The 27,035-nt window shown below is 55.2% G+C and overlaps 1 protein-coding gene across 4 annotated transcripts in view; it reads right to left on the reverse strand.

Annotated features, from left to right (window-relative positions):
- SEPTIN9 (septin 9) overlaps positions 1-27,035 on the reverse strand; it is a 164,860-nt gene that overhangs the window by 16,353 nt on the left and 121,472 nt on the right. Inside the window, exon 1 of one of the 4 annotated variants that reach the window (XM_079905462.1) lies at positions 23,237-25,581. The exons of the other annotated variants lie outside the window; for them this stretch is intronic. The gene's annotated coding sequence lies outside the window, so the exon portion shown is untranslated. Of the gene's footprint in view, positions 1-23,236; positions 25,582-27,035 lie in introns of those variants that run through there. 4 annotated transcript variants of the gene reach the window in all.

Consider the following 27,035-nt stretch of genomic DNA (forward strand, 5'->3'; position numbering starts at 1 on the left):
GGCTCCAGCCGGCTGGATGGGACGGCGGAGACCAGCGACTCCAGTACCATCCAGTGTGGCAGCCACGTGTGACTTTTCAAAAATTGTGATAAAATGTACACAACACAAAATGTACCATCTTAACCAATTTTAAGTGTGCAGATCAGGAGTGTTGCAAGACTGAAACTGTCCTCATTAAGCACGAACCCCCCAGTCCCCATTCTTTCTGTCTCTACGAATTTAACTACTCTGGGTAGCCCATGTTAAGTGGAGTCATACAGTATCTGTCTTTCTGTGGCTGGCTTGTTTCACTGAGCTTAATGCCCTCAAGGTTCATCCACGTTGTGGCGCGTGTCAGGATTTCTTTCCTTTTGAAGGCTGCGTAATATTCCACGGTATGGCTGGACCACAGTTTGCTTCCCCATTTGTTCCTTGATGGATAACTCGGGTTGCTTCTATGTTTCAGCTCCTGTGAATAGTGCTGCTGGGAACATGGGTGTACAAATATCTCCTCGAGACCCTGCTTTCAAACCTTTCGGGTGTAAACCCAGAAGTGGGATTGCTGGGTCAAATGGTAATCGTATGTTTAATTTTTTGGAGAATCACCAACTGTTTTCACATGTGACTGGCGTGCTTGAAATGCACCTGGTCCAACGGAGGATCACAATTTTTTATTTAATTTAATTTTAATGAATTTCAAATAATGACACAGGGCATATGGCAACTATACGGGACAGCACAGAATTCTTGTCCCACCTACTCATTTTACAAATGAGGAAACTGAGGTCCCCAGAGTGATTTTTTTCTGAAATGCATTGGAAGCGGTCTGGCCAACCTGAGACCTTCACTGAATTTAATCAGCCCTGTAACTTCACATTCACTCCTGCGATATTTGATTAACATCCATGTCCCCCCACAGACCGTGAGCTCCAGTGACTATGGCAGTGATATGTATGGATTCCCAATGAGCCTCCAGAGACCCACAAGGAGGGAACACTCAACCAATACTCCTGAATGAATGGGGTCTTAGGAGTCTCCCCTCAGCGTGGGGTGGGGAGCACAGGGAGGAGGGCTGTGCTGCTCCAGGCTGCCTGCAGACCCTCCACGAAGGCCAGACGCCACCTCCTGACCCGCCCCCCAGACCTGTGTCCAATCCACCTCCTCCAGTGAGCTGCCTGCGGCTGAGGCCTCACCCTCTTCCCCATGGCCCTGTTATCTGTTTTTGTTTCACACCCAAACTTCGTCAAATGCTATTAATAGGAAAGGGAAGTTCTTACCAGAAAAATAAGAGGTTTCACATTTATGTCCAAGGTGACTCTCACTTCAGGCAAGTAGAGCAAGAGGGAGCCCTGGTCTTTAAATGTGGAAAACTCACGCTCAGAGAAGTTAAGTAACTTATCCAAGGTCACACAGTACGAGCTGCTGCTACTTTTCACTGCTCCTACTTGGGAACCCCTTGGGAAAGGGGATGGTGGGGTGGGGGGCTGGTGTGTGGACCACCATATCCCCTCCTTCCCAGAGCCACACTCTGAGGAGGAAATGTAGGTTTGTGGTGGGGGTGGTGACCCCTGGGGCAACCTCACCCCTGCTCCACCGGGTCGGCCACTCTGGGTCAGTCGCTCTCTCCCCAGGCTCCCAGGCCCAGGGCAACATCCCTGCCCACCACAGCACCACCCTCCTCTGGGGAAGAAAAGCCCAAGTGACCACCTGGGGTCGGGGTGTGTGTGGTGACCTTAACACGCCAGTTTACGCCTTCCCTCCACTTCCTAATCACTTTCTTTACCGCAGTAACAGACACAACGTACAACCTTGACCATTCTGACCATGTTAAGTATTTGAGTCCGCGTCATTAAATACATTCAGGATGGCACGTAACCACCACCACTACCCACCTCCAAACGCCTTCATCATCCTGGACAGCAGCTCTGAGCCCATCAAACACCAACTCCCCCCTCCCCCTAGAGCCTCTGTTCTACGTTCTGTCTCTGTGAATCAGCCTCCACTAGGAACCTCAGAAAAGTGGAGTCATGCTGTATTTGTCCTTTCGTGTCGGGCTTCTTTCACTGAGCATAATGTCCTCGAGGTTCCTCCCTGTTGCAGCCTGTGTCACGATTTCGTTCCTTTTTACGTCGGAATAGTACTTCATTGTTTATCCATTCATCTGTCCATGGGCGCTTAAGTGGTTTTCACCTTTTGACTATGATGCATGATACTGCTATGAACATGGGTGGACATGTGTCTGAGTCCCTGCTTTCAATTTTTCTGGTATCCAGCTTAATTATGAACAGAACCCAGGTGGTGCTCAGAAAGGCTGCAGTTTGGACAATAGGCGACACGGTCATCCCGCAGTCAAAGTGAGGTGCAGCGCCCCCATGAAGGCTTCGAGGCCAGGAACCAGGGAGGGGCCTCAGGTTCTCGTCCTGGCCCCACGTGGTCCTTTGCAGGTCCCTCCAGCCTGCCCTGCACTCCCCCCCAGCTCCTACCCCACCATCTCCTCAAACCCGAGGCCATGGCTCGCTCAGCGGTACCCCCAATCCTAGCCCAGGGAGTGGCAAAAAGTAGCTTTTCGAGAAATATCTAAAAGGTCCACCCACAGATGAAAGGGTAAACACAGTGTGGTAAACCCACACAATGGAATATGAGTCATAAAAAGCACTGGCGTAATTAGAGAAATGCAAACCCAAACTGCAATGAGGTATCACCTTACACCGGTCAGAATGGCCGTCACCAAAAAATCTACAAATAAATGCTGGAGAGGGTGTGGAGAAAAGGGAACCCTCCTACACTGTTGGAGGGTTTATCAATGTAAATGGAGAACAGTATGGAGGTTCCTTAAAAAACTAAAAATAGAACTACCATATGACCCAGCAATCCCACTACTGGGCATATACCCAGAGAAAACCATAACTCAAAGAGTCATGTACCACAATGTTCACTGCAGCACTATTTACAATAGCCAGGACATGGAAGCAACCTAAATGTCCATCGACAGATGAATGGATAAAGAAGATGTGGCACATATATACAATGGAATATTACTCAGCCATAAAAAGAAATGAAATTGCGTTATTTGTAGTGACGTGGATGGACCTAGAATCTGTCATACAGAGTGAAGTAAGTCAGAAAGAGAAAAACAAATACTGTATGCTAACACATATATATAGAATCTAAAAAAAAAAAAGGTTCTGAAGAACCCAGGGGCAGGACAGGAATAAAGACGCAAATGGACTTAAGGACACGGGGAGGGGGAAGGGTAAACTGTGACAAAGTGAGAGAGTGGCATTGACATATATACATTACCAAATGTAAAACAGATGGCTAGTGGGAAGCAGCCGCATAGCACAGGGAGATCAGCTCGGTGCTTTGTGACCACCTAGAGGGGTGGGATAAGGAGGGTGGGAGGGAGACGCAAGAGGGAGGAGATATGGGGATATTTGTATATGTATAGTTGATTCACTTTGTTATACAGCAGAAACTAACACACCATTGTAAAGCAATTATACTCCAATAAAGATGTTAAAAAAAGCACACTGATGTCTTAGATGAATGAATAAAGGATACGTGGCATATGTATACAATGGAATACTACTCAGCCATAAGAAAAGAATGAAATAATGCCATTTGCAGGAACGTGGATGGACCTAGAGATTATCACACTAAGTGAAGTAAGTCAGACTAAGACAAATATCATGATATCACTTTTATGTGGAATCTAAAAAAATGATACAATGAACTAACTTGTTTACAAAAAAGAAACAGACACATAAACATAGAAAACAAATTTATGGTTACCAAAGGGGAAAGGGTGGGGAGGGAAGCAGGGATAAATTAGGAGTTTGGGATTAGCAGATACAAACGACTAATAAATAAAATAGATAAACAACAAGGTCGTACCTTAGAGCACAGGGAATTATATTTGATACCCTGTAATAAAGTAAAATGGAAAAGAATCTGAAAAAGAACGTATATATATGCTAAAGAATATATTTATGTAAAAACTGAATCCCTCTGCTGTACACCAGAAACGAACACAACATTGTAAACTAAACATACTCCAAAAAAAAAAAAAAATTAAAAAAAAAAAGCACTGATGTCCTGACAGGCTACAACAGATGAACCTTGAAAACGTTACGCACAATGAAAGAAGCCAGACGTGAAAGGCCACATACGGTATGAGGCCATTTAAATGAAATGTCCAGAAGAGACAGAGAGCGGATGCGCGGCTGCCAGGGGCTGCGCCATGATGCCTGTGGGATTTCCTTTTGGGTGATGAACACGCTCTGGAACTAGGTAACGATGACGGCTTTTCAACATTGGGAAGAAGCGCCACGGACGCGCACGCTCAGTGGGTGAATTGCATGGGGTGGGGATTATGTCTCAATGAGCTGTTACGTTACGACAAAAACGAAGACGCTGCCGGTAGAGATGGATTGAAAAGAACCCACTGTGCCCAGGAGTGCCCAGCAACCAGCGGTACGACTGGAGGACAGCTGAGGCCCAGACGCCCCCACTCAGGCCTGAGGTTGTTGCGCGCCCCCCGTGCTGTCCGGCCGTGGAAGCAGCCCGTCATCTCCCAGCAAGGACGTCCAGACCAGCCAGAGGAAACCTTGGCGCTTTCTCTCCGCAGGCCACCATTTTGAGCCCAGGCCCGCCTCCCTGGTGGGGAGCCCTTGTCCCCACAGGCTGGTGGCATCTGGTCCCGCCGCTGATGGGGCTGCCCACCTCTCACCCTCTCCTTCCCCACAGGGGCCTGCTGGGCCGCCTGTTCTAGGAGTTGACGGTGGGGGGCTGTAAGTCACCAGCGCCAGCTTCGGACTTCTGCTCCAAGGGAGAAATTCTCCCCCTGCCCCCAGGGCGGGGATCGCTGTCTGCGGCTCGCCGGGACCAGGGCGGTGGGACACACGTCTGGCTGGGAGGTACCGCCCAGAGAGGAGCCTGCTCCCGGGTGCGACGCCTCACAGGGGGGTTCACGCTTCATCGCAGCCCCAAGGCGGCCGTGGGAGGGGGCTCGGCATGGCAGGCCTGCAACACCCAGGGGTCACCCTTCTCCACCCGCCCCCTCCCCGTTCGTCCTGCTGCTTGTCCTGCGGCCCAGAAACGTCCCCACAGGTTCCATCCTCCCCGAGCATCGGCCCCATCTGCCCAGTGCAGAGGTGGCTCTATGGGAGCAAAAGGGCCCCTGGGCCGCCCAGCCAGAGGGGGCAGCCACGTGGTACGCGTGTCACAGGCAGGGACACAGCCCAGGACAAAGCTCTCAGGGTAAAGCCAGCTCAGGGCTCCTGATCTCACCCCGCCCCTCCCCAGGCACACCGGCGCCAACACCCACACAGGCCTTGCTCAATCACCGCCCACAGTGGCCGAGCCAACCTGTCTACAGACACCCACGAGGCCACCCAACAGAAGCCAGTGTCACCAGGCAGATCCAGGTGGACCCACTCAGAGGTCTGATGTTGGGGGTCCTAGGGAGCCGACCACCACGTACTCTTCGTGCAGGAAACTGTGTCTCCAGCCAGTACCCCGCCCTCAGTGAAGCCTTCCTTCCCCGTCCCACCCTCGCCCAGGTGCTCCTCGCAGCCAGGCAGTCTCCCGGCTTCATCTGGCAGCTATGCACACAGCAGAGGGGCCCCCATCCCCAGCGGCCCTGGAGTCCACCCTCTGGGACCACGGGGAAGGCAGCACTGCAGGCTGAGGGGACAGTCACAGCCCCCACCTGAGCACCTGAGCCCATGGCCAGGACCAGACAGCAGATGCTCCCTGCCCCCTGCAAAGAGGCTTCTTAAAGATGGGCGTGTCCCTGATGGAGGAAGTGCCAGGGGGACAGAGTGACCAGAGCTGCCCCTTCCTTCCCTCCCACCTCCCTGGGTGCTGCACAGGCCTGCAGGGCCCAGCCTGGCGCCCAGATTAGCTGGCCTCACTGCTCTCTTGCTGGGCCTGCGCTCCACTTTATACAGTCTCAACAATGATAACTGAATAGGGCTTCCCTGGTGGCACAGTGGTTAAGAATCCGCCTGCCAATGCAGGGGACACGGGTACAAGCCCTGGTCTGAGAAGATCCCACATGCCACGGAGCAACTAAGCCCATGTGCCACAACTACTGAGCCTGCGTGCCACAACTACTGAAGCTTGTGCGCCTAGAGGCCGTGCTCCGCAACAAGAGAAGCCACTGCAATGAGAAGCCCGTGCACCACAACGAAGAGTAGCCCCCGCTCACCGCAACTAGAGAAAGCCCACATGCAGCAACAAAGACCCAACGCAGCCAAAAATAAATAAAAATTAAAAAAAAAAAAAGATAACCGAACAGTGATGTGTGTGGTTTACTTTAACCACGTGTCCCCCCCACGTAAGATTCACGAAGCCACAAACCTCAGCCATTATGCTCACTCCTGCGCTGCCACACTCGGAGCAGGGCCTGGCACGTGGCAAGTCCAAGACTAAATGTTTGCTGAGCGAACGAACGAACAAACAAGGGAATGACGCAAATCACAACAGCCAGCGTTTGCTGGGCTTGCTTGCACCAGGCGCTATTCTAAATGCCTTCCGTGCACCAACTTAGGGAACATCACGACAACCCTATACGTCAGGTATTGTTAGTTTCCCCATTTCACAGATGAGGAAACTGAGGCCTACAGTGCTTTTGTCACTTATTATGGTCACAGAGCTAGTGAATGGCAGGCAGGGTGACTCCACAGGCCAAGAAAAGGCTAAAAGAAGTATAGGTTTCCTAGAGCAAAGACCCAGAAAGTGCCAGGTGCTGGGGTAGCGCTCTGAGGCCTCAGGGCTCCAGCGCTTCCTTCCTTTGGGTGCTCTCCCCAGGAGCTGCTGGGAGGGGATCCCACCCAGCCATCTGGAAAGGCCTGTTGAGTGCATTAGCATCTTAGTCTCCATAAACTCCTGAGAAAAGGAGCCTGCAGGCCAAGCCTGGCAGGCCAAGCTTCAACTCCAGCCGCCAGACTCAGCATGGGGTCCAGGATTCCAGGGCCCTCTCAGGATTACCTACAGCTCCCTCAAGACACCGGTGCTGATGAAGGCAAACCCTGGCACATCAGAGGCCCACACACCTGGTGCCCCAGCCAGAGGTTCCAGGTGGACTGATGCCAAGCACGTATCAAAATGTCCATCCTCATCCTAAACCTCCACCTCCACAAGGCCCCAGCTAGAACTGACAAAACACCCAGGGGCCTCAAAGATGACTCCCCACTTCTCGTACAAGTGACTAAGTTGACGGAGACACTGTTATTAACCAGCTCAGGAAATGTGGGTGAACAAAAGAGAACAGGACAGCGATGGGTCTGGAAACCAGACACACGTACAGAGGCGGGTAGACCTTGGAGAAGAAACTGCCCTGGAGAAGATGTCAAAGATACGGCTATAATAACAATCTTGAGAAAGAAGAACAGAGCTGGAGGAATCACACTCCCTGACTTCAGACTATACTACAAAGCTACAGTCATCAAAGCAGTACCATACTGGCATAAAAACAGACACATAGATCAATGGAACAGAATAGAGAGCCCAGAAATAAACCCACACACTTATGGTCAATTAATCTACAACAAAGGAGGCAAGAATATACAATGGGGTATAGAGTCTCTTCAATAAGTGGTGCTGGGAAAACTGGACAGCTACATGTAAAAGAATGAAATTAGAATATTCTCTCACACCATATACAGAAATGACTCAAAATGGATTAAGGGCCTAAAAGACCGGAAACCATAAAAGTCCTAGAGGAAAACACAGGCCAAACATTCTTTGACATAAATGGTAGCAATGTTTTTCTGGATTCGTCTCCTAAAGTAAAGGAAATAAAGCAAAAGTAAACAAATGAGACCTAATTAAACTTAAAAGCTTTTGCACAGCAAAGGAAACCATCAAAAAAAAAAAAAATGAAAAGATAATCAACTGAATGGGAGAAAATATTTGCAAATGATAATGACATATAAGGGATTAATATCCAACATATACAAACAGCTCATATAATTCAACATTTAAAAAAAAACCTGATTAAAAAATAGGCAGAAGAACTGAATAGACATTTTTCCAAAGAGGAAATGCAGATGGCCAACAGGCAGAGGAAAAGATGCTCAACATCACTAATCATCAGGGAAATGCAAATCAAAACCACAGTGAGATACCACCTCACACCTGTCAGAATGGCTATCATCAAGAGGAACACAAATAACGAATGTTGGCAAGGATGTGGACAAAAAGGAACGCTTATACACTGTTCATGGGAATGTAAACCGGTGCAGCCACTGTGGAAAACAGTGTGGAGGTTTCTTGAAAAACTAAAAATAGAACTATCATATGACCCAGCAATTCCGCTCCTGGGTATATATCTGAAAAAATCAAAAACACTAATTCAAAAAGATACATGCACCCCAGTGTTCATAGCAGCATTATTTACAACTGCCAAGATATGGAAGCAACCTAAGTGTCCATTAACAAATGAATGGATAAAGAAGATGTGGTGCATATGTATGTGTACACACACACACACACACACACACACACACACACACACACACACAAAATGGAATACTACTCAGTCACCAAAAAGAACGAAATTTTGCCATTTGCAACAACATGGATGGACTTGGAAGGTATTATGTTAAGTGAAATAAGTCAGACAGAGAAAGACAAATAATGTATGATATCACTTAAATGTGGAATCTAAATATACAACAAACTAGTGAATATAACAAAAAAGAAGCAGAAACAGATATAGAGAAGAAACCAGTGGCTACCAGTGGGGAGAAGGAAGGGGGAGGGACAAGATGGGGTAGGGGATTAAGAGGTACAAACTCTTACATATAAAATAAGCTACAAGGATATATTGTACAACACAGGGAATACAGCCAATATTTTATAACTATAAATGGAGTATAACCTTTAAAAACTGAATCACTATATTGTACACCTGTAATTTATATAATATTGTACATCAACAATACTTCCATTTTTAAAAATGGCTATAAACGATAATGGTTGAAAAAGATCCTGGGGTCCTGGTGGACCAGGACCACAACAATGATTCATTCAACAAATATTTATTGAGTACCTATTACTTAGTAACAAACAAAGAAAACACTATAGGCTTAAAATCAGTCTGAATGAAAACTGTGGTGGCACATAGGAACATGAAGTTCATTTATTCAAATGTTTATCAGCCTAAAACTTCCAGGCAGATTCACAGTAGTCCCTTACATGCAAGGAAGCCAGTCTGGCACAGCAATTCAGGACTTTTGTGTATGTATCACAAACCTGTTTTAGAAGCTGTTGAAAGGTAAGGACACTCTCCCTAAAAAAAAAATACACATGAAGACAGACACATGCAAATAAATTTGGACAATCTGGGGGGATTCATCAAAGAACCTCTAGCTTTCTTTTATTTTATTATTTTTCTATTTTATTTTTATTTGTTTTTGGCTGCGTTGGGTCTTTGTTGCTGCAGGCGGGCTTTCTCTAGTTACGGCGAGCGGGGGCTACTCTTCATTGCGGTGGCTTCTCTTGTTGTGGAGCACGGGCTCCAGAGCACAGGCTCAGTAGTTGTGGCACACGAGCTTAGTTGCTCCGTGGCGTGTGGGACCTTCCCTGACCAAGGCACGAACCTGTGTCCCCTGCACTGGCAGGCGGATTCTTAACCGCTGCGCCACCAGGGAAGCCCACCCTAGCTTTCTTGATGAAATTAATTTGGTCTAATGAGAACTTAGAATTTAATCACATTATCTCTGAATTGAACTTCTCAACATACAAAGATGTTCTGGGTTCCATGGTGAGAGAAGGGTGAGAAAGAGTTTAAAAAAATGATCAGGGAGGGACTTCCTTGGTGGTGCAGTGGTTAAGAACCCACCTGCCAATGCAGGAGACACAGGTTCGAGCCCTGGTCCGGGAAGATCCCACATGCCACGGTGCAACTAAGCCCGTGCGCCACAACTACTGAGCCTGTGCTCCAGAGCCCGCGAGCCACAATCACTGAAGCCCACGTGCCTAGGGCCCCGGCTTGGCGACAAGAGAAGCCACCACAATGAGAAGCCTGCACACCGCAACGAAAAGTAGCCCCCACTCGCCGCAACTAGAGAAAGCCTGCACGCAGCAATGAAGACCAATGCAGCCAAAAATAAATCAGTAAATAAATAAATAAATTTATTTAAAAAAAAAATCAGGGAATCCCATGGCGGTCCAGTGGTTAGGACTCTGAGCTTCCACTGCAGGGGGCATGAGTTTGATCCCTGGTCAAGGAACTAAGATTCCACAAGCCACGTGCCACAGCCAAAAAAAAATGTTTTTAAATAATAAAAAATTTAAAAAACAATCAAAGGCGGGAAAAGAGGCTATGAACAGCGGGTCTCCATCCCTGGGTCTCCATCCCTGAGCCCGAGGAGAAAGCTGCGAGCCGGGGGTGGGGGTGGGGGGTGGGGTGGGGTGGGGGAGGGGTGGGGGGAGGGGTGGGGGGAGGGGTGGGGTGGGGGTGGCTCAGGGATGTAAGGGGTGCCATTCTCTGCAGGGCTTTGAAACAGAATCCTTTCCCATTTACCGGATTCCGCTTTTCCTTGTGTCCCTGTTAAGCCAGCCAAGCCACTACAAACTCCCCATAAATGTCACAGGGGAACTTCCTGTTCCCTTCTAAAGATGGAAACACTGACTATAAACGACCGAATTTTGCAAATTTGTGCAGTCAAGGATCAAGGTGTGAATTTTTAAAGTGCACATGGCTCATCTAATTTGGTAACTAATTCCAAATCGAATTACACTTCACACTTTGTACAGGGCAGGAAGCGTCTCCCCTAAGTCTGATGCGTAAGCGTGAGGCCAGAAATCTGAGACTTTGCCCTCTGGCCTGAAACCCAGCTTAGAAATCCAGCACAAAGGTGAAGGCCTCTGCAGAGAAAGCCAGGGTTCTGCAAATGCAAGGGCTGCATCTCTCCCCGCTGGAGCCCCAGCTCTTTCCCAAGAGGAGACCCAACATGAAACTGCAGTTTTACGGTTTCTGTGTGAGGAGAGATTGGGTGGAAAGAGTTCCCACGACCCTGCGCCCTTTGCAGGACCTGGGAGAGGTCACGGCAGGAACAGCGCCGTTCTCACCCGATTCTATTCATTCAGGGGCCCAGGGCGCCCCAAAGTCCTGGAGGGGGGCGTTCTCCACTCTTACTGCCTGCCCCTTTCTCTCGCCAAACCCTTTGAAGCAAACTTCTTCTCTTTTGTCCAGGAAAGAATCTCAAGCAGCTCTTCATTTCTGCCAACACGGTTTCAATTGGCGTCGGTCTTTAGAGCCAGATTTGGACAGCGTCCAACTCCGAGCCCGCCCCCCTTCTGGAAGAGGCCCCTTCTGTTCTCTCATTTCCAGCCCGCCTCCCGCCTCCTCTTCCAGCAGAGCTCCTCACCCGGGCTCAGCGGCCTATTGAGACATCAATCTTTGGTCAGAGCAGGCTCCAACCTGCACTCCATCCCATTCACTTCCTAAAAAGCGGCCTGCAGTGAAGGCCAGGGAAGAGGCCTCCGACTTCCTGTGTCAAGGGATTTATCTTTCGTTTCCTGTTCCACCGCCCACTCACCTCGCAGGATCAGGGAATGTGCCCCTGAGCCGCCTCCCACCCCAGGGAACCTTCCAGCGTGATGGGCCCCTGCCCCAAGGCAAACCCAGAATCTGGCCCTGGCCAGCCCGCCCACCGCGTCCAAAGCGGCCGGCCACAGAGATTCCTCCGTTGATTCTTGGCAAATGCTTGCCAAGTTAAAGAGAGAAAGAAAAGATCTCCCCCCTCTGATGGGTGGAAAGTAGCCATTTGTCACAGGGTGGAATTTCCTCTTATCAGGGATGTCCCCCTGGGGGGGGGAGGGGCAGAGCATCCCTCCCCCAGCCCCCTCTGCTATCAGCAGGACTGTCAGCAGATGCACACCAGAGCTCCATGGCTGGGGAGGCTGGGGGCGCTGGGGGCTCCACCTCCCGCAACTGATGAGATCATTTAAAATAACACGAACTAGACAGGGGTCTCTGGGGTGCAACAGGGCGTCCTGCTGCCAGGGGCTAAGTAGGAAAAGAGCTTTTCCCCTCAAAGGTATCAAGCAATGCCCTTCTCCTGTGCAGATCCGTCCACTCAGGCTCCGGGATGCTGCCTAAGGTCTCCCCGGGCCCTGGTCCCTTCAGAGAGGCAGGGGCTAAAGGCAGGGCCAGGGAGGGGGACAAGCGGGGAGGGGGGAATTCCTGGGACAGGAGTGGAAGCCTGACCCATGACCCTTTAAGGAGGCAGGACACTTCGTACCACTGGCTGGAGGGTCTGGGAAGGTTGTGCGGGGGGAAGAAACGAAGGGTCAGCAGCTCTGGACCATTTAGAACGATGTCAGCCATCCAATGGCAGCCCCAGCTCCGGGCTGATGTGACCTGGGGGGAGCTGGAGTCATGTCCCCCCACCACCACCACCACCCCGGCCAACTCCGGGCAGCAGGTCAGGAAGTGTGCTCATGGCCTGGGAACCTGCAAGGCCCCTGACATGGCTCCCTCCGCGTGCGCTCTGCAGACAGCCCACCTGGACTGTGCCCACCTGCCTGCAGGGCTGCTCAGAGCCCTGCCTAGCGGGAAGACCCCACTGCTCCCCGCCCCACACAACCTTGAGCCCCTGTTCTCCCAAGGAAGCCACTCAGGGGAGCGGATGTGCCAGAGCAGGCCTGTGAAATCTTAGGACACACCCTAAGCCACGACTTCAAACGCTCTCTGTGGTGAGGGTGAGGATGGATGGCCCGCCTATCCAAGCAGCCTCAGAGACACACACCTCCGCCTACCCCAGGCTCACTCCAGAAGAAAGCAGTGTGTGTGGACAGCTGCCTGGACACCCCTTGGGAGACACGCTCATCACCCCTGAACCACTACCCGGGGGAGAAGCTGGCTGCGGGCAGGGTGCACAGACACCCCTGAGCCCCCTGCGGGTCGGACACCAGAGCGAAGCAGGAAGGGCCCAGCTGCCTGCGGCCCGTGCGGCCCCCGCTGTGCGTGAAGCTTGGGTGCATCTCTGGGCTTGGGGCTCTGGCCAGATGGAGCCGCCCACGCTCTGAAGAGCAAACGCACAGGGGTCACCCCTCACCCCAACTCGCAGGGATGCAGCCCTGACGGCCCAGCTTTTCCTCTGCTGATTCTCCTCTGTCTCTGGTTATCGGTTCCCAGCTGCCTCGCTGGCTCCTCCTCTACCTATCGCCCATCCTCTGGGCATCGAATGCCAAACTCTGTCCAGATTCATACACCAGTGCCAACCTGACCGGTCCCCTGAGTCCATCATGACTCAGCAGAGACGTCCCGCTATGGCAGGCCCCCTGCCCAGAACTGGGTACCTGTGGCCCCTGCCCTAGGGAAGTCTAGATGTCTCCCACCGAACATGCCCCAGACTGAACTCTGGACCTCGAGCCTACCCTCCCCACCCCACCCCCTCCCCTGTGAGTAATGGCATCTCCATGCATCCATTTATGACAGCTAGAAATCCAGGGGCCAGCCTTGGTCCCCCCGCCGCTTCCATCTCCCCAGATCCAATCATCCACCCCGAAGTCCTATCAATCCGAATCCAACACACATCTTGCAGGCAGTCGCCCTGCCTCCCTCCCTCCATGGCTCCCACCATCCAAACCATCGCCATCAACTACCCTCCCCCGCAGTCCAACCTCTCAAAGCACCAGGAAGGCCTGTTTAAAAGAAATTAATTGCATCATTCCCCTGGCTTGAAATCCTAACTAGTTCTCCCTGCACCTGGGAAAACACAAGATCCCGAGGCCCCAGAATCCTGGGGCTGGGATCCTGTTCCATCCCAGACTCCCTGTGTGACCCTGAGCAAGTAACTTAACCTCTCTGTGCCTCAATTTTCTTATGTGTGAGATGGGATAACAATACTTGCCTCGTAAGAGTACTATGAGGACCAAACCAGATACTTACAAAGCACAGAGAATGGTGCCTGGCACTGTAAATGCTCTAATTTGCTAATAAAATACAAGCACATGCCCACCTCTCCAGTTTTGATATGTGCACCGTCTCCCTGGCTCCTTTCTGCGGCTCAAACAAGGTTCCTCAGAGAGGTTCTCCCCCAGCACTGCTCAGGGGGGCTCCCGCTGGGTCCCGTGGTTCTCTTCCGGAGTGGCCCTGCGCACAACTTGAAATTGAAGATTTTATCCTCCTCTGCTGAACGCCTGGGTCTGTCTCCTTTGCTGCTCACAAAACCTTACACATTCGAGCGCCCAGTAAGTAAGATGTTGAATGAATGAATGAATGAATGAAAGGTGAGCTCACTGCCCTTTCCTCCTGCCCTCCTCTCTTCCCAGAGCATCGCGGGGCCGGCCACCGCTCCCGGGTCAATCCAGGTGGCGCCTCTCCAGCCCTGGCCCCTCCGCGAGGTTCCCGCAGTGCTGGCCTGCATCCTTTCCCATGGGCTTCCCCCTCATTCGGCTTTCAGTGTGTAGCAGCGTGTGAATGAGATGTGAACAATTTCCGGTTTCCGTCCTCCTTCTGCAGCCACAAAGCACCTCAGCGGAAGGATGGATGGACATCCTGGGACAGCTCCTGCCCATTCAGGACATTTTGCTCAGGAAACAGTCAGTGGGGGGATGGGGGCACCCACTGGGGTGGGGAGACTGGGTGGTCCCTAATCCCTACCACCTTCCTCACCCACCCCTAACTGGGGCTTCAAGGCACGTGGGGTCTCTCCCAGAAGCTTGAGGCAGGCAGGGCTGGTGTGCAGGGGGCTCAGGCCCGAACACCTGGACCCGCCCTGGGCTCTGTGCTGACTCTGAAACCTCAGCCACGCTGCACCCATGCTGCAGCTGGCCTGGCCTGCCTGGCCGGGGCTTTGGCGAGCAGTGGGTCCCCTATGTGAAGTGGACAGGCTACCAGTCACTAGGTATCCATTAATTTGCTGTCCAGCAGTTCAATGTGACGTATCACCAACCCAAACTTAAGAGTGATTTGGCCAACTGCCAAAGGGTATTAAATCGAGACACAAGTAGGGGCCGGGCTGGGCCATCAGAGGAGGGCTGACCCTTGGGCTGGCCTGCGCACAGCACTTTACAGTTTACAGAGCGCTCAGATTTGTCCTTCCCTATCCTCGTCCTCACATCCTTCCTCAGAGTCTACATTTCCTGCTGTAATTAGCTGAGACTTTTGACATCAGACCAAAATAACAAGAGCTACAGTAACAACACGTTCTCCTACAAGTTGAGACGAAAGTTAAAGGAGGGAGCACGCCTGTCTCCAGGGCCTCCCACACTTGCTGGGACCCAGCAGGCTCTGCCCTGCCCGCAGGCAGACCCCAACCCACCCCCCGCACCCTCCGCATCCAGAGGGGACCTACTGTGGATCGAAAACGCCCGGCGTCTTCCACCAGATCGATCTGTGCCACGGTCAGCACAGAACCGGGAGGGCCCCGAGGGTGGGAGCCTGTCCCCTCCCAGGTCTCCCCAGCCGGCGGCTCCGGGAAGGAGCCACATTCATATGGTAATTTCTGCCTGAGAACTGGTGAGAAGCAGAGGTCCCTCCAGCTGCCGGGCGGGGAGGGCCCAGAGGAGGAGGGAGGGAGCCCGGCCGCTCCGCTGCCTTCCCGAGACCCGAGACCGCGCCCGTGGGCCCTCCCCAGGGCGCTCCCGGGCTGCGAAGCTGAGAGTGGACACAGCGGGCGCCCAGACGTGTGCAGGGGTGGGCCTTTCCCGGCTGCTCTTGTGCGGTGGTTTAAAAAGACAACCGACATGCATTCTCTCTACAGCTTACCTTTTCTGCGTGTGATGCACAGAACATCAGAAACGCTGCAGCATGTAGCTCCTGCAGATCTGGGAGAACTGCGGCCACCCTCACCCCCTCCTTGGATCCCAGAGGCAGCCCCCCACCCTACATTTCCACCCTCCCAGGAAGGAAACGCCTCCTACCCCCCCCACGCCCCCTCGGGGCCAAGGCTGGTGGAGAGAGGGGCAGGTCCCCCTGGGGGAGGGTACGCCAAACCCACCCACTCCTTCCATCGACCCACTTCCTCTCACACTGCGACTAGCTCACTGCTGCATGCTTCCCTGTCTCCCTGGAAGAGGACACACAAGCCTTCCATTTCCCCTTTCTGCCTTGTTCTGGGCCCCGTGCAGGCAAAGGAAACTAGAAGTCAGCGACAGGCCCCAGCTGCGGACCCAACGGGCTTCTCTGCCCCCGCCCCGCCCCCCAACTCATCCATGCATTGATTCCACGTCGATTCATCCTGTTCCACGGATCTTGGCTCTGGACTCAACAGTGAAAACAAAAGAACCCCCAGCAAATTGCACAGACACACAGATTCGAGACATGATATGCGAGATGCTCACAGCCACTGGGGGTGGGGCCCGAGGGACCAACAGGGCACCCCCGACTCAGTGCTGGTGAGCCAAGCTTTCCCCAGTGACCCCAAGAGAAATGAAAACACACACCCGCACGCAAACCTGGACACCAATGCTCACTGCAGCGTGATTCTAAAGAGCTACAAAGTGGACACAGCCCCAATGCCCATCAATTGATGAATGGATAAACAATGTGATGCAGCATCAAATGGAATACTATTCAGTCATAAATAGAAATGGAATATGGACGTGTTTACATATGGATGGACCTTGAAAACATTACGCTAAGTGAAAGAAGCCAGACAGAAAAGGCCGACTACTATATGATTCCACTTATACAAAATACCTAGAATAGGCAATTCATGGAGACAGAAAGCACATTCGTGGTTGCCAGGGGCTGGGAGCAGGGAGCTGGGAATGGAAAGCTACTGCTAATGGATCTCTTCGAGGGGTGATAAAAATATTCTGGAATTAGTGGTGATGGGTGCCTAACTTTGTGAATATACAAAAACCACTGAACTGTACACTTTAAAAGAGTGAATGTTCTGGAAAGTGAATTATTTCTCAATAAAGCTATTAACAACAAGAAGGCTGATGGCTGAGCTCCCCAGGGAATCAGAGCAGGGACTGTGTCCTCTGGTCCACGGCCAGCCCCCAGCACTGACCCAGCATCTGGCCTGCGAGGCGCCCCGGCCCCTTACAATTCCGCAGCCCAGGTGACTTTGGTGACTTCTAGACCTGCCCAGCCTGCTCCTCAAACCACCAGTGCTCATAAGGACGTGAATTTTTAAAAAGGGCCCTCGGTGTCATGGGCTGGAACCTGTCAAGTCACAGAATGACCCGGGAGCAGGCCCCTTTTACAGACGGAAGCCGTAAACCTCACCCTGAAAGGAGGGGGAAGTGGAGATAAAAACACAGCCCATAAGCAATCAGAAAGGTTGAACTTGGCTCATTCTGAATCCCTGGGCAGGAGGGACAAGAGGGGAAAACCTCTGCTTCCCAAGACACCCACTCAGACCCCTTCCACATACCTGAACCAGCGGGGTGCAGCGGCCCCCCGGCAGCAGAACTCAGGCCCGGCACCCACCTGCGGTCCCGCCCGACCGGTCAGTGGCTGAGTCTGGTCAGCGACTTCAGCGCAGGCCCGGAGGAAATGATTGGGGGGAGCCGGAGCTGCTGGGGGGGCCGCTGCCGGATTTCCTGGGCCCTCTTGGTAGGAGCCACCCCAAATCTGCTAGAAGCCCAAGTCCTCTCCTTTCCCTTCCCAAGCCCTAAGGATGCCAAACAAGCCACAACTGGAGAGAATTCAGTTCAGTCCCACTTTTACAGGGTTATTAGCACAGGCCGCAGAGGGAGACGGGCCTCTGCGTTGCTCAAGAGCAACTTTAATGATAACTTTCGCACTCGGGTCTCCGGGTGCCCCGTGGTGTGAATCAGCTCTTTACTCCCCAGCCGTCGTCGGAGAGCCCCACGAGGAGCCAGCTCAGGGGGCACCCACGGAGGGGGGTTTACCTCCCCTCCACCCACCCCACAAAACCGGAGGACCAACCCCCCCCATCCCCAGCTCACATGCCTCCCCACAACCCGACGAACTGGCAGCAGGCTGAATGCAGAAACTGAGGTGCACACAGAGGTCTCCCGTCCTTCCCTCCGTGGCCCACGGGGGACCTGGCGCCCAAGCACAGTGGCACCCCTTCCGCTCAGGATTGTTGAGCAGGTGCCCCCAAAAGCACTGGTGGATGAACGCACGAGGGAGTGAAGGAGTGAATGGGGACAGAGGTGGCTGCTGGCGCATGGTGGAGGGGGGTCCCAGGAGCCTCGGGGAGACGGGACCAGGCCATCCAGTTTCACAGCGAGCCCTGGAGGAGGCTGGGGAGACAGGCAAGACTTTGGAAAGATGGAAAAGGACAGCTGAGGAACTTTGTGTCAGGCAAGCAGGAGGCGGGCATCTGCTGAGCGGGTGCCGTGCCGGGATGGCCCTGCCGGAGGTGAGCGATTTGAGCAGAAGCCGCCACATTGGCCCTCCCCCCGCTGCCACCTGGACACGCAGCCCCACACCCCCCGGGTCCCCTCCTCTGCCCCGACCGCGCTCCTCGCTAGCACTCCAGCCCCAGAGGGTGGCCGTGGAGGCGGGGTGGACGGCAAGCGGCCAGAGACGACGGAAAGGCCCCTCCCACCTGCCCTCAGCACCTCCCGGGCAGCAGGTGACACAGTGGAGATCCTTCTGTTTTCCCACTTTTTTAAACAGCTACACTTAAACCAAGGGCAAACAAAAGCCTCGTAAAACGTGTTCTTTTTCCCACGAGGAAAAGTCTGGGAGGATGACATTTTGTCGTGGACACGTCCCGACCTACCGTTCGCCTCGGCCTTGGTCCCCACCTCCGTCACGTGGGGAGGGAGGGAGGCAGGCAGCTCCAGCAGTTGGTGACAAAGGTCGCTTCAATGAAACTCCTCGACATTAAGACTGGGGGCCCCAGGCACCTGGCCAGAGTAAACCTGGCCAGACAGCGCTGGTTGTGGGGTTTGGGGCCTGGCAGGCTGACTGCAAAGCCACCGGGGTGACCAGAGTGACATCAGCAGAGCATGCGGTTTGCAAAGTGGCCGTAGTGCCTCTGCTCCGTGCCCTCCGTCACCGCAGGGCCGGGGGCAGATGAGTGAGGCCAATAGGTGGTGCATTGCCCACCTGCTCCCCCATGGGGTCTGTGACACCCCCTCCGCCCTCTGCACCCCCTGCCCACCCTTGGCCCCCACCGACCCCCAAGCTACAGTCAACAACGATTCTCCCTCTGACTCAACGGGGCCGCTATCCAGCGGCCGTTTGTCTCCGGGGCCCACAGCTGACCCCCAGCAACGGGCAGCTCTTCCTCTGTCCCTGGCAGACAAGGAACAAAAGACTGGGATCCTGTCCTCACTCCCCTACGGCTCCCCCAGCACCAGAGCATGGGGGCGAGTCTGGGGTCATCTGGTCCAGTCCCCTGCCCCGGGAGAATATATTCAAATCATGGAAGAAATGCTGCTCTTTGGTCCTTTATCTTTAAAAAAAAAAAAAAGGCTCCAAGGAGAGCTTGTATGAAGAGAGCAAAACAAATGTCTGTTCTTATAAGGCCCTCTCGAGCTTGTCTCACAGAAACCACAAGAGTATTTGGACAAAAGAGGAAACGCCGTAACCACGCAGTGCGCACATCTATTCCGACAGCAACCGAGCAAGCACCTGGGGCGTCCAGGCCGCCACAAAGACCAAGAACACACAACCCAAGTGCACAGTCCAGGGAAAGACACACGGACAGGACGCGGACGTCCCCACCTGGTGTGGGATGTCCTCCACGCAGGAGGGAAACTCACTTTCCTGCTCCCAGGAAAGGAAAAGCTTATCTGCTGTCAGAGCCCGGTGACAGGCCTGGTGACGGGCCTGGGAGATAAGATAAGCGATAAGGATCCGGGAGGCTGGAGGAGGTACGGACACATTCCACCAGGGACACCAGCAAGGGCGCTCTTCCAATGCCTCACTGGGCACTCAGTGCCTGGCACGCACAGAGCAGGACGGGGCTGGCATCCCCTCTGGGGGACATGGCCCCAGAAGGGGGTGCTGCACACCAGGCGCAAAGGAACAGAGGGCGGGGCACCCCAGCGGCTGGTGGACCTCCTTCCCTGTGGGGGTCAGCGTCGGTGACAGAACCCCAACCGGGAGCTTCCGAGGGCGGCCTGGGTGCGCAGGAGCTGACCTTTCACCCCACTCCCAGCTTCAGGAGAGCGACAAGAAATTTGGTGTTTCTGCTATGATCCGGCTACCAAACCCAGATTAAAGGGTTCAAAAATCGCATTTAAGCTGGAACGGCCTCCCTCCAAACCACGGCCCAGCCCCGCACCCCAGAAGGGCGGGTGGGGTGAAGCTGCCCCCACGAGCTGATCATTAACTCTGCTCTGAAGGTGGACCGGTGAGTCCAGATGAGGACAAGCGGCCACACAGGCCCCTGCAGAGTTGGAATCAAAGCTCCGTGGGCCTCTCGGGATTCAGCCCTTCTCCACAGGACACAGATAAAAAGAGAAGGGAGTGGCAGGCTTGAACCCCACCCATCCACCCACGCCCAGGGCGAGATGTTCCACCCGCCACCTCTGCCAGCCCCCAACAGGGCTCCTGGTGAGCCCGCTGGGAGGTGGGCAGGTGGAGGGCTCGCCAGGTGGGGCAAGGCGCCCTCCCGGCTGTGATTAGACCTGCACCGTCGCCGGGCCCCCAGTCTGCTCACCCAGCAAGCTCGCCCTCGGAGCTGGCTGTGCCCGGCTGCCACCGCAGGAGTGCTCCCGGGAAGGCGTCAGAAGGCTCCACTGAGCTTCTGAGAACAGGCCCCTACCTGTCCCAGGAGCCAGGCTGGCACGCAGTGAACAAATCAAAGCCCGGCGCTGGGAGGCAGAAGTCTGGGAAGAGTCCCGGCCAAGGGCTGAGCTCTGCTGGAGTCACCTTCCCCGAGACTCCCCTCCTGTGGGGAGCTGGGCCACCGGGATCTCCGCACCAGGCCACATCCAACCCCGCATCTTTCTGAAGCCCGGGGGTATCAGTGGTCTAAACCAGGGCTGGGGAGAGGAGGGCTGAAGAGAGGGACGGGGGGGAACAGCAGGTGTAGAAGGCCACTGCAGAGGACGCTGGCCAGGGACTTGGGGTGGCCAGCACGCGTCTGTCCTCACCCTCACACGCTAAAATAAAGTCCTCCTTCCTACACACCTGGCCAACGGGAAAGTGAAGGAGCCCAGAGCCGCTGGCGGTATGGGAAAGCCAGCCCAAGAGTGAACCGTTCAGGGGGTGACAGGCTTCCTAAAACAGCCTAGAGACCTTTGACACTGTAGGAAGCTGGCACTGCTCCAGGCTGGTGGGGGTCTCTCCTTCTGCCGAATGCATCTCAGCCCCTAGGAAACCTCTTTCCTGCAAAGCTGCCCTATCTGACCAGAGCAGCTCAGGCTGGTGGTGACACAACAGGAAGTGGGGCGGGCACGGTGGCCCGGGGGATCAGGGAGGGGGTGGGGAGGCAAGGCGCCCTAGGGACCCTGGTTACCCTAAGGGGTTCAGGGCTTCTGGGGTGAAAGCCCTTGTGAACCCTGTCCTGGAGGCCTGGGGCAGTGGGCCTGGCACTCAGGGGGTAACCCCACGGGCCCCACAAGGCTTGGGGTTGGTGGGACCCAATGACAGCACTGTCTGTGTTCTGCCTTTTGGCTTCCCCCTTCCCATCAGAACAGGGCTCTGTCTCCTCCATCTCAGATGCCCGGGGCCCTGATCCTCCCCACGCGCCAGCGGAACCGGACAGCACCCCGATCACAGTGCCGGCCACGAGGTGCGGCGTCTGGCGGAAATGCAGACATAAACCAGTAGACCCAACAGTACCGCAGGTGCCACAACCCAGAAATGATGGGGGCAGCAGGGACGCCCAGGAGGGGTGGGAGAGGGTCAGCGACCAACGCAGGTCCCCCGAGACGGGCGTAAGGAGAGGTCAGCCACAGAAGTGGCCCCCTTCCCCAGCCATGTCTTCACCCAGAAAGGACCCAAGGGGAGAGCGGTGGGAATCCCCCCTTTCCAAAGAGGCGTCATGCGGATGCTGGCTCCCCACCCCCAGAGGGTTAAACAAACTTGTTCTTCTTTCTCTTTCCTGAAAAGGAGCCCCCAGGTTGCCAAAGAGAAATGACATTTGTGTAAACACCCATGGAGGCCCTAGTTTCAAGGCAAAACAACAATGAATGAAGGGCGGGGAAAGCACACACAATTATGAGGACACAGGGCCTTCTTCTCCCTCCTTCCCAACAGGTTTTTCCATGCGGGATCCAAACTGAATCCCAACGAGGGTGCTGTCCCCACGGGCCAGAAACCCACTGTATGGACCAGAAACCCGCTGTGTGCACCTCTGCCGGGCAGCACACTTTTCTCCAGGAAAGGAATTTCAAACGTCTCTTTGGTGAGCAGAGATGCTTCCCCAAACCTCGGACAAAAATGCCAGCAGATTTCACAGCAGAAGGAAAGGAGGGAGACCAGGACGCAGGGCAGCAGCCTGGAGGCTGAGTCAACACCCAGGGCACATTTGGGATGAAGTTTCAGAGCAGATGGCACTGCCTGTGAAGCACCTCGGCCCTCCAGCTTTGGTGCCTAGGGTGACGTGCCGGGCTGGCTGTGGGATTTGAGTCTGGGGGTTCTCCCAACTTCTTGGCCGGGCTGGAAAGCCCCTCGGAAGGCACGTCCCCGAGAAGCCGCTTCCTCACCCCTGCTCCTCTGCACGGCGTGACGACGTGGTGGACGCCCTCGCTCCATCCTCCAGCAAAGCACTCGCATTCCAGCCCCCCGCACCGCCACCCCTCCACCGCCCCCCGGCCCGCTCCCAGGAACATCGCCCACATCCCAAACACCTCCCAGGAATCCAGACACGCTGCAGCAGAAACTCCCCAGATCGCAATGCCGGCCGCAAGATCTCTGATTCTGGCATTTCTAGCATCTGTTGAAACTAATCTCCAGCAGGTCCTCGGAGCCGCCTACCCCTAACGGCTGACCATCTGGACGGGACGATTTTAAGAGGCAGCGGTGGCCAATCCGCAGATCTTCCCAGCCCTCCTGGAAGTCAGGGAAGCCCCTTGCGAAAGGGAAATGGGCTCCAAGAAACTCCTGGCCGAGAAGGACTTAACCACTCGGGTAGCTGGCCAAATATTTACAGAGACACGGCTGTGGCACACAAAGCCCTTCTCTTCTGCTCCGCGCCCGAAAATCTGGGCCCCGAGTGAAGACCGAGATCCCACCGTCCCGCTCCTGGGGCCCGGGGGCTGTCCCGCCGGCCGGGGGGCTGGACCCGGGGGCCCCCGGGGAGGCGCCGCTCCCGCCCGGCCCTCGAGGGGGCTGCCGGGCAGCCGGACCACCTGAGGGGCCCCTGCAAGCGGTGCGAGGCTGGAGGGAACAAAGGGAGCGAGGACTCACCCAGCAGCTGAGTCGGGCTGCGCTGGCCGCCTGAGAGCGCGGCCCGCCCACCGGGTCACATGGCTCGGAGCCGAGCAGAGGATCAAAGAGGCTTTGTGGCCGAGGAACAAGGAGCCTCCCAGAGCGCGGGCCCGAGGTAGGGAGGGACCGCGACGGCCTCCCTGCGGAGGGGGCAGGGCGAGGGGCTGCCGAGGGAGGGGGGGCAGGCGGAGAGAAGGGGCGCCCCCGGCAATCACCCCCGCCCTGGGTGCCTAGGAAATGCCAAGGAGCCCAGTTCCCAAGCCTGCCTGAGTCACCCCCAAAGGGAGTGACACGGTCCCCGGGGAAGGAGTCCGGGAAAGAGAGAAAAGGAAAGAGGCTCACCTGGCCAGCCAGCCAGGCTGCCCTGCTTTCCCAGCCCGTGCGTTCAGGGCGATGCCAAGAATCTGACGCTGCCCACGGGCACCCTCTCTCCCCGCCGCCCCGCCCTCGCTCCCTCTTTGCCAGGTGCACCCCCCCACCTGGTCCTGACCCCGAGCAGCTCGGATGACAGGCCGCCCTCCCCAGGAGGTCCAGGCTTCCTGGCAGCTGCGGGTGGGAGCACAGCCAGCCCTGCTGTGCGTGCGGAGGTGGCAATGACCCCGGGAGGGAGAAGAGAGGAGCGGGCAGGGGCTGGGGAGGCAGAGGTGGTGGCCAGCTCACCCAGAGCTCTTTCTTCTTCCTGGAGCCTCGGAGCTCCGACTCCGATCCGGCTCCTGCCTCTCCAGCCCCTCAGGGCCTGGGAATGAGTGACGGAGTCTCCTCCTCTCTCCCCTCCCTGCAAGCCCCTGGGAAGTGCCGAGACCCCCTCAGGGGATGGGCTGGGTGGTCCCCAGAGGAGGGAGCTTGGGATCGACCCTGTTGGGCCTGGGCCTGGACGCTGGGATCTGCCAAATCCAGCCTGTGTCACGACCTCTGACCCCGAGGCAGTGAGTCACTCCCAGGCACAGGTGGGGCTGACTGCGCTCAGGCCGACTCCCACAGGAGGAGAGAGCTGCGGGGGGCCGGTGTGGGGGTCTTCCTGGGGCAGGAAGTGGTTATTTCAAGTGCACAAGAGCCTGAGTGACACCTGGGAGGTCTGTCTTAGGGCCAGTGGCACCAGCCAGTCCATCCTCCTGCCTCCGGGATAAAGACCTCCAGCCCGGCCCTCGCGGGCCAGGCCACACCCAGGGTTTCCCTTCCCAGATGCCCCCGCGTGGTGGGTGGGTAAGGCCCCAGGGCACCCGCCCCACCAGTCACATGGGCAGGCTGACCACGTCCACCACCCTGTCCCGCAGCAGCCAGCCCACCCCAGCAGCGGCCACTCCCACCCCTGACAGCCAGCTTGCTCCCCAGTGGCCTCTGAGGTCTTGGGGTTTGTCACAAAGGCTTCAGGGGGCTGTGTCCCACACCCTTCCACACCCGCATGTGGAGTGGCCATGGAGAGCTGCTGCCATGGGTCTCCAGGCTCTTGGCCAGAGCCGGGGGAGTGTCCGCGGGAGGGACTGCATGTCCGGAGACCTCTTTTGCATCTCAGTGGGCACCTCAGTGGGCGGGAGGCCGTGGTGGATCCCAGACATGGGCCTCAGAGTCAAAACGAGATGGAGGCCCCTTCACTCGAACTAGTTTTGGCCCACTACTCAACATCTGCTGGCCTGGACCTTCCCCATCTGTAAAATGGGTGTAATCAACTCCAGCTGCAAGAATTAAAGTGAGATGTGTGTCCAGAAACAGGAAGGGCAGCCACTCAAAAAATACAATTCCCTGTCCTCCAAGGAGGTGATTTCCTAGGCAGAGAGTGGGGAAGGCCCAGCCCCCCCGACACCCCTGCCCACTTGGCTGGGCCCTCATCACTGGGCCCTAAAAAGCAGCTCCAGGAACCAGCACAAAGGAGGCCAGGCCAGGTGTCAGGGTAAATGAACACAGAACCTCCGCTCCACGCCTGCCCGGCAGACGCCTTGACCCCCAGCGCTCCCCTTGGAGCCTCCTTCTCATCTCTGGCCTCACTCTGTCCCCCAGCTTTCTGGCCCCAGAATCCACTCCCAGGGCCCACCACCCCTTCCTGGGCGCCAACCAGCTGCTCTCCAAGCCCAGCCCTCGCCCTGCCCGCCGTCTCCCCCAACCCCCAGATCTCTGGCCCAGGAGGCGGCCTGGGTGCTCTGTATACGTGACAAGCTCCTCTCGTACCTTCCCCTCACTTGTCACTGACGGCGGCCCCCAGAGGACAGGAGAGGGAATCCCTGCGCCTGACAAGCCCCCCAGTCCAGGGGCTTTTCCAACACAGCACATCTGCCCCCCGGAAGCGCTCAGAGCCCACTGCTGCTCAGCACACACTCGGCATCTAGAGAGAGCGACCCGACGCCTGCGCAGCTGCCCATCCAGTCCTCTGGCGGAAATGGAAGGCCGTCCACAGACGGGCCAGCCACGTACATGATTTTAAAGTTTCTAGGAGCCACAGTAAAAAAGTAAGAAGAAACAGGTGACGTTAATTTTAAAGCATTTTACTTAACCTAAAGAGCTAAAATATTATCAACCCAACATGTAATCGACATAAAAGCCTTTGAGATATTTACATTCTCTTTTCTTTCCGTACCAAAGTCTAGCGAGCATTTTCTACCTACAGCACCTCTCGATTTGGACTGGTCACATTTCAAGTGGTCAGTAGCCACATGTCCTGGACAGCACAGCTCTCGATAGCCTCAATTTCATCCTGAGATGACACCAGATCCTTGGAGGGCCGTTTATCGGGATCATTTTTAGCACCGTGTATGCAGCCACGCGGGGGGTGGTACAGGACACAGAGAAGCATCTACTGTGAGATACTGTTGAGGCCACTGATCCCTACATCACAGTGTCCCCTTTCTGGGAACGTATGGGGACATTACTCTCAGATTCGACCGTCAGAAAGAACAGAGTTTCTCCTAAGCAGTCACTTTGCCAGATGAGCGCTAAGCGTCCGTCAGACGATTCCAAAGATGTCGGTTCCTGCGACTGCCAACCCCCCCCCCTTCCAGGGTTCCCTCACTTACCTGGCTCACAGGTGCTCAGGCCAGGATGCACCCCTGACTCAAAAGCAGCGGCTCACGAGTGAGCTGGGCTGTTGGAGCTTCCCCGGGAGCGTGGAGCCAGGAACCCTTCCAGACACCCGAGCTACCGCAACTCGTGCTCCTCTGCGCACAGGCATCTAGGCACCGGCCTCCCCGAAGTACCTCAACATGCTTCTTTTTATTGACTTCAAAGTCACACAGAATTACAGTGATTAAAAAACAACCTGTAGGGCTTCCCTGGTGGCGCAGTGGTTGGGAGTCCGCCTGCCGATGCTAGGGGACGCGGGTTCGTGCCCCGGTACGGGAAGATCCTACGTGCCGCGGAGCGGCTGGGCCCGTGAGCCATGGCCGCTGAGCCTGCGCGTCCGGAGCCTGTGGCCCGCAGCGGGAGAGGCCACAGCAGTGAGAGGCCCGCGTACCGCAAAAACAAAAAAACAATCTATAGAGACAGAAAGCGGTGGTTGCCAAGGTGGGGGCAGGCGTTGGCCGGGGAGTGACTGCTTCATGGATATGGAGTTTCCTTTTGAGGTGATGAAAATGTTCTGGAACTCGGTAGTGGTGACGGTTGCACAACAATGTGAATATGTTCACGGTAGATTAAAGAGAAAAGAATTTAACGTGTCCTTTTTTCACTTGAGCCAGTTTCTTCTCCCGTTTTAGACCTTAAAACCAGAAGGGCCCTGAGACAATTCAGGAGCCCTGGGGGATGCTGAATCACGCCCCCTCTTCCTGGAACCTGTGAATGTTACCTTACA

Source organism: Stenella coeruleoalba, assembly GCF_951394435.1.
Source record: "Stenella coeruleoalba genome assembly, chromosome: 19".
Taxonomy (NCBI): Eukaryota; Metazoa; Chordata; class Mammalia; order Artiodactyla; family Delphinidae; genus Stenella; species Stenella coeruleoalba.